Source organism: Prinia subflava, chromosome 5 (assembly GCF_021018805.1).
Source record: "Prinia subflava isolate CZ2003 ecotype Zambia chromosome 5, Cam_Psub_1.2, whole genome shotgun sequence".
Classification (NCBI taxonomy): Eukaryota; Metazoa; Chordata; class Aves; order Passeriformes; family Cisticolidae; genus Prinia; species Prinia subflava.
Genome location: NC_086251.1, coordinates 23,165,493 through 23,171,492, shown reverse-complemented (window position 1 = coordinate 23,171,492; position 6,000 = coordinate 23,165,493).

Sequence of the window (6,000 nt, the reverse complement as noted above, 5' to 3'; positions counted from 1 at the left end):
AAAACATAATTTACTGTTTCCTTGCCACAAACATGCCAGTACATTTTTGGGGTTTGGATGAAAGAAGAGCATAAGGGAGTTCCAAAGGGGCCAGGTTTGCTTCCCTCATTATCTGCACAGTCACAGCTTGGCAGGCTGCTTTCTTAGTGTTGCTCTTACATGAGCTTTGAATTTGGAAACTACATTTGGATTTTATGAGTTTTCAGTTGAAGATGACAAGTTTTTTGGGACTAGAGTGGCAGATCCCAGTGAATGAATATGGGGATGCAGAGTGACAGGAAGTTTGGATTCAGTCTCGTCTTTATAGTGTTGCATCCTCTGGAAGTCCTAAGTTGTGGATTGTGCCAGCTTTCTCTGCATTACACTAAAAAAGCAATGTCCTCTTATCCCAAAGATCTGATCTTAAAGCTGAAGCACCAGCCAAGAGATAAGAGTGACAAGGATGCAGAGTGACAAGGAAATCATGGTGGTTACAGGGATGTGAGAGGTTTGGAGGGGTGGATTGAAAACAGGCTAAAAGGAAGTGGGATTGAAGAAGGGTAAGAGGATAACTGTACCCACAGGGATCCAAGGTTCAGATGTCAGTAAATTTTCAATCTTCTGCCTCACTAGATCCAAACACCTGTGTCCATCCTACATATTTGCTAATAGGAAACTTGGGAAAAGTTTGCCAGTCATTATTCCCTTCCTGATACTGGCATGTTCCTCTTGTCTCCACCCTACTGCGCTTCCCTGGATTCATCATCTCTTGCACACAGCTTCCTGTGCTTTTTCCCTCAAAGGTTCACAGCTCAGGCCACTTCTGACACAAAACTATGACTCCACTTATGAAAACATCACCTAGCAACCACTGAGGGTGGCTCTGGTATGGTTAGCGGATAGAGAAAAAAAACCCCACAAAAACCTCATGACCAAGACTACCCTTCAGTCCCAGGACCAGCTTCCCAGTTCTGCAGTTGTCCTTTTCCATGCAGCTCTGTGAGGCAGGACTAAGATGCAAAGTATCAGACAAAAATGAGCAACAGGGACAGACCACTACACACTGATCACAAGCCCAATCCCCTTTGTGTTGCCTGGGAAAAGTAAAGGAGTCTGGACTGAAAGAGTGAAGTTGAGCCTGAGCAAGAGCAGAAAAAGATGTTGTTTTAATGTTTGGTATTTTTGGGTCTCCACTACCAAAATTAATAATTAAATTTAAATTTTAATTGTCGATAAACTAATTTCCCAAAGATATAGAATCATATGTCCATTTGGGTGGGACTGGACCTTAAGGAAGATCATCTGCTTCCAACCTCCACTCTGTTGGGCAGGAACACTGGAGGGTGCAGTCTCAGCAGACAGCAAGTGACACATCATGCTCGTGTCACTTCATCGAGTTGTTCATATACACTTAGTGAGTGATAAACAAGCCACTGCATTCATCTTTGTGCCTCTTCTACTAAGTGAACATACATCATAAGTGCAGCCATCTACAGTGTTTCTATTTCATCATTCCCCTAGAGGTTTTCTATCTAATTTTAAACTAACTGTTTACATTTTCTGGATAGTGTCAAATAAACAGGCACCACTATATGGAAGCTAAAGATACAGGAAGAGGCAGGGATGGGGAGCACTGCTAAGCACTCTCTCTTCTCATCTATTCCTGGAACATAAACATTGGGCCTGCAATTCCTGATACAATTGTCTCTGTTCCTGTGCAATTGTATGGGTAAATTCTCAAGCATCACACAGCGCTGTCTCTGCTTTTTGAAAAATCCAGTTGAACACATGGGGAGCAGTTCTAAGTGAACAGCAGGAATGTTTCTGCTGCTGTTTGGCCAAGTATTTTCAGGCACTTTTCATGATGCAGCCACTCTTCTACAGGGTCAAGATTATTTCCTTTCCATGGTGCTTATCAGGGAGGAAAAGACTTGGTGCCTGCTGTTTCTGATGAATCTTCCAACTCTGCATTTTCTACCCACCCCTCAATGCAGGTAAAAAAAACCCAAACTCCATTTGACAAAATGTTCTGCCTCCTGGTGAGAGCAAAGAAAGCAAAATGTGCTGCGGTGGCATCCAAGTCATAACTATGGGAGCTGCTAGGAGAAAATCAAGGTACAAGGATACAAGCTACCCAGCAAATCCCCTTACAGAATAAGAACTGAGAAGCTGATCCTAAGTTTCAATCTTGGACTACCATCTTCAGCTGCTTGTTGCTTTTTTTTTCTACATTTGAAAACTAAAAGAAAACCCTTAAATTGCTCTGGAAAGCTTTTACTTTGCATAGAGTTGGCACAGTCACATGTTGCACAAAGTAAAAAAAACAATAATTGTGTGGGGACAATGGACCTAAACCTTTCTCTTGCTGATTCACACATCAGAGCACAGCACACTCAGTTCCATAACCCAGACTAAGCCTTTTGCTGACTGTCCCCAGACTGCCATTTCAGGGACTGTTTGCAGAAAGTTAATGCCATGTCAGCATCCCCATGTGGGAAATGGTGAATATTTAGCCACTGGGAATACAGAAATGCATGCATCCAGAGGCTGCCTTTACAGACCTTGCTTAATTTCTGTGTGAGCTGCCTGGATGTATCTTAGTCCTGTCTTAACACAAAGGTCTGACATTTGAGGAACCAGTTTTCCCCAGAAAGGGATTTTCCATTCTACCTGGAAAGATGCCATCTCCCTGATAAAAAGCAAAATTCTCTATCAAGCACATGGTGTATGTAGGAGAATGGTGGTTTTCCTGCATTATCAGTCCAATACAAAAAATATTGATAATTATGGAATAGCAGAGTGGATACACAGCTCCCAAAGACTCATATTTGAGTCTCTGACTGCCCTGGTTAAAGACATATGTCTGACCATCTAGTTTAGGGATTTAAAGCATCTTACCAGGGTGATTTGAGGCCAAATCCTCCCTCATTCTTGGTAGAACATATTTCACAGGCAGTTCAGTTTTTGTGGAGCCATCAGGAAATAAAACAAGGCGTTGCCTGTTTTCTCCACACACTTTCTCCTTCTCACTCAGAGGGGAGAGAGGCAGTTCTGAATCACTTCCCATCAGTGCCAAGAAAGAGCTGTAAGTGGTTAATCATACCCAGCCAGGCTGGTGCCTCAGTGACAGCAGAACGGCTGAGATGGGGTCTGAACAAGCCACTCCACCTGCTCTTCAGTCACTTCTTAGCCCTTGTGTGTTACAATCATTATCAAAGTAGCTGGAGTCATTACTGCAATGCTGATTTGCGCTCCAGGGTCTGGGCATATGCCTGTCTCTTGCCCACTCCGAGGTGCTGAGGAACAAGAGAAGCTGTCTGGTCTTTATCAAGATGCCTGGTCCCACTTATTAGTAAACAGTAAAGAATTTCACTGTTAAAAAGCCCCATCTTACAACAAACGTAATTTCAGCCTGGGCCCAAAAGCCACAAGGGATTCCTTCTGGAGGAAGTCTCCATTAGAGGGAAATAGATATGGGGACATTGTCCAGTGATCCATCACCAAGGATGATATGTTACACAGAGAGAAAAACTCAGAGAGTACATTTTGACCCCATGACCAAAATTTTGGATGAACTTAATTCCTGTTTGCATCAAGAAAAAGCTGAAATGCCCAAAATGCCTAGTTGTGATCTAAGGCGTGCTTTTAAACTCAGATTTTAGCCAAGGCTGTTTTTTCTGTCTCTGATACATTGCTGTCTTAGCCCTTCCTTCTATGCCACAGAAAGGAAGGTGTGGCATTAGTACAGTTTGCAAGGTTCTTATTTAGGACTTGGAGAAACAATTGTAAGTAAATTAATCTCTACAGCTTAATGTGTCTATCAGCTGAAGTAAGTGTGTACACTCTGCTCACAATAAAAGGGTTTTTGTAATACAGAGATATAATAGCTAATCTGGTGAGTCTTTTAATTGTTGATAGAAATAAGGACCTGCCTTTAAACTCCTTTCTTCTGGTGACCACACTTATCTGTGCCATATTTCCCCTTTCTAAATAAATCTTTTTCAGAAGCAAACATTCATGAAAAGGAACTCAGCCAAGCAAAGCAGCAGCCTGAGGCTCTGGAAACATCTCACCATTGCACACACCACAGCAGTGGCTGTTCCCATCTGCTGTACCAGATAGCTGAGGTGTACAGCTATATCCTCTGCAGGCTGTAGGTGTCCCTGGGCTGGCTTCCACAGCTGCAGGGCTCTGGGCAGCACTGTGCCTTGCATCACTGTGCATGTGATGGGGCTGCTGTGTTCCCCAGAAGTCCTGGATATTGGATGCTTGCCACCAGAAGGGTACAAGAAGGCATGGTGTGATGGGAGGTTGCCAGAAATGACACCTTAGACTATTTAGGCCAAGCACTCATCTGGGTTTTGCAGCTTCTTGAACATGTTCACCAAGAATGAGCTTGTAGCTCTCAGCACAGCAAAACAGTATTAGCAGGAATAAAAGGTATAAAGTTTAGAAGAGAGTAGGTGGCAGGAGATAACACTGCATTCAGAGTTTCTCAGCCCTTCTCACATTTGCCTAGATTCTACACTCTCAAAAAGCTTAAAACTTAAGTAGGATAATTATTTGAAAATATTACAGCAAAAGATGAATCACTCAACTTTATTAAACTTTAATGACTCTTTTGATTGCTCTGGCTGAGATGACAGGACTAATTCCACTGTATTTACACGACTGCTTTAAAATCATATCAATAATTTGAACATTAGACCTGCTGATTTTCTCCTTGTTCAACACTTGGCCAGCAACCCAGAGCCTTTGTATTTGCAGGCTGGCTTATGGAAAATGAGATGGCATAGTGCCACAGTCCAGGGAAGCATCATCACCCAGATGAGAATGATTTATCCAAAACATAAGTCAGCACTGCTAGTCAGTAGACCAGCAGCTGCAGAAGGAGCCCTTTACACCCCCTCCCATGTAAAACAGTTTGTAAACACTGTGGAGTTTGGTGTATGGGCATTTTCCTTGCACAAAGAAGAAAATCCCACTCATTTTAATTTTGTCAGATGGCTCTGCACATTCTGCTACTGGACCAATAGTGGCAATTTTGTCACATTGAAGGGATTTATAGATGGGATAAGAGGTGATATTTATCACTGAGTCTCTCTACAGTTATGCTTGCCCCAGTTCTCTGTTGTGAAGAACTGAGATTGCCCGTGTTGTATGTCACACTCCTTCCTCCAGCAACAGTGGAAGCCCTTGTCATGCAGTATTACATTACACAGGATCAAACCTCATGGGCTACTCTGAGTGGTTACTGACTCTTTTTTGTTCCATTTCAAACCTTGGGTTACTGGGGTCAAATACAGTGACCCTAGCCTTCATTTGGCATCAAAGGAAGGGATACAGCCTTTATACACTGTGGGAACTGCAGCTTCAAAGGACATGGCATCAATACATACAGGAAAGTGCCTCCAGCACTTACTCGTTACTAGCAGGGGGAAGGCAGGATTTTCCTAGGGGTTCCCTGTGGGCCCAGGCACAGAGCACACCCCTCAGCAGAACAGTTGTTCTGGTTGGGGCTTGCAGAGGCTCTATGGGAAGGGCTCTTTTGTAAACCCTTCAGACAGTCAATTCCTTTAGGATGTGGGGAATTCCTAGGAGGCACACGTGAGGACACACATGAGACTTCTAAGATCCCAGATCTTTACAGGTGCACTCTAAAATTATGTTAAGCATCACCATGGAAGAATTCCTGAGATATCTGCCACCCACTCACTACACTGAGTCAAGGGCAGCACTCACACATATTTGTCTTCCTTTGAAAATCTTCTACATTGGCTGCAGCTGAAGGCACATGGCAAAAAAAAAAAAATTGCTTTACTAGATGATTCTAACTTTGTAGGTCTGGCTTCAGTTCACGTTGCATAGACTTCACCTTTCACACTATACCAAACCACAGGTCACCAGACAACAGATGCACGTAACAGATGCATGTTTGTCCTTGCAAATATGCTCCTGCCTCCATTCTCAAACAGCTGGGTCAGCCTTCGGGTTTCTGAGTTTTTCAAAACCAGAGAAGGT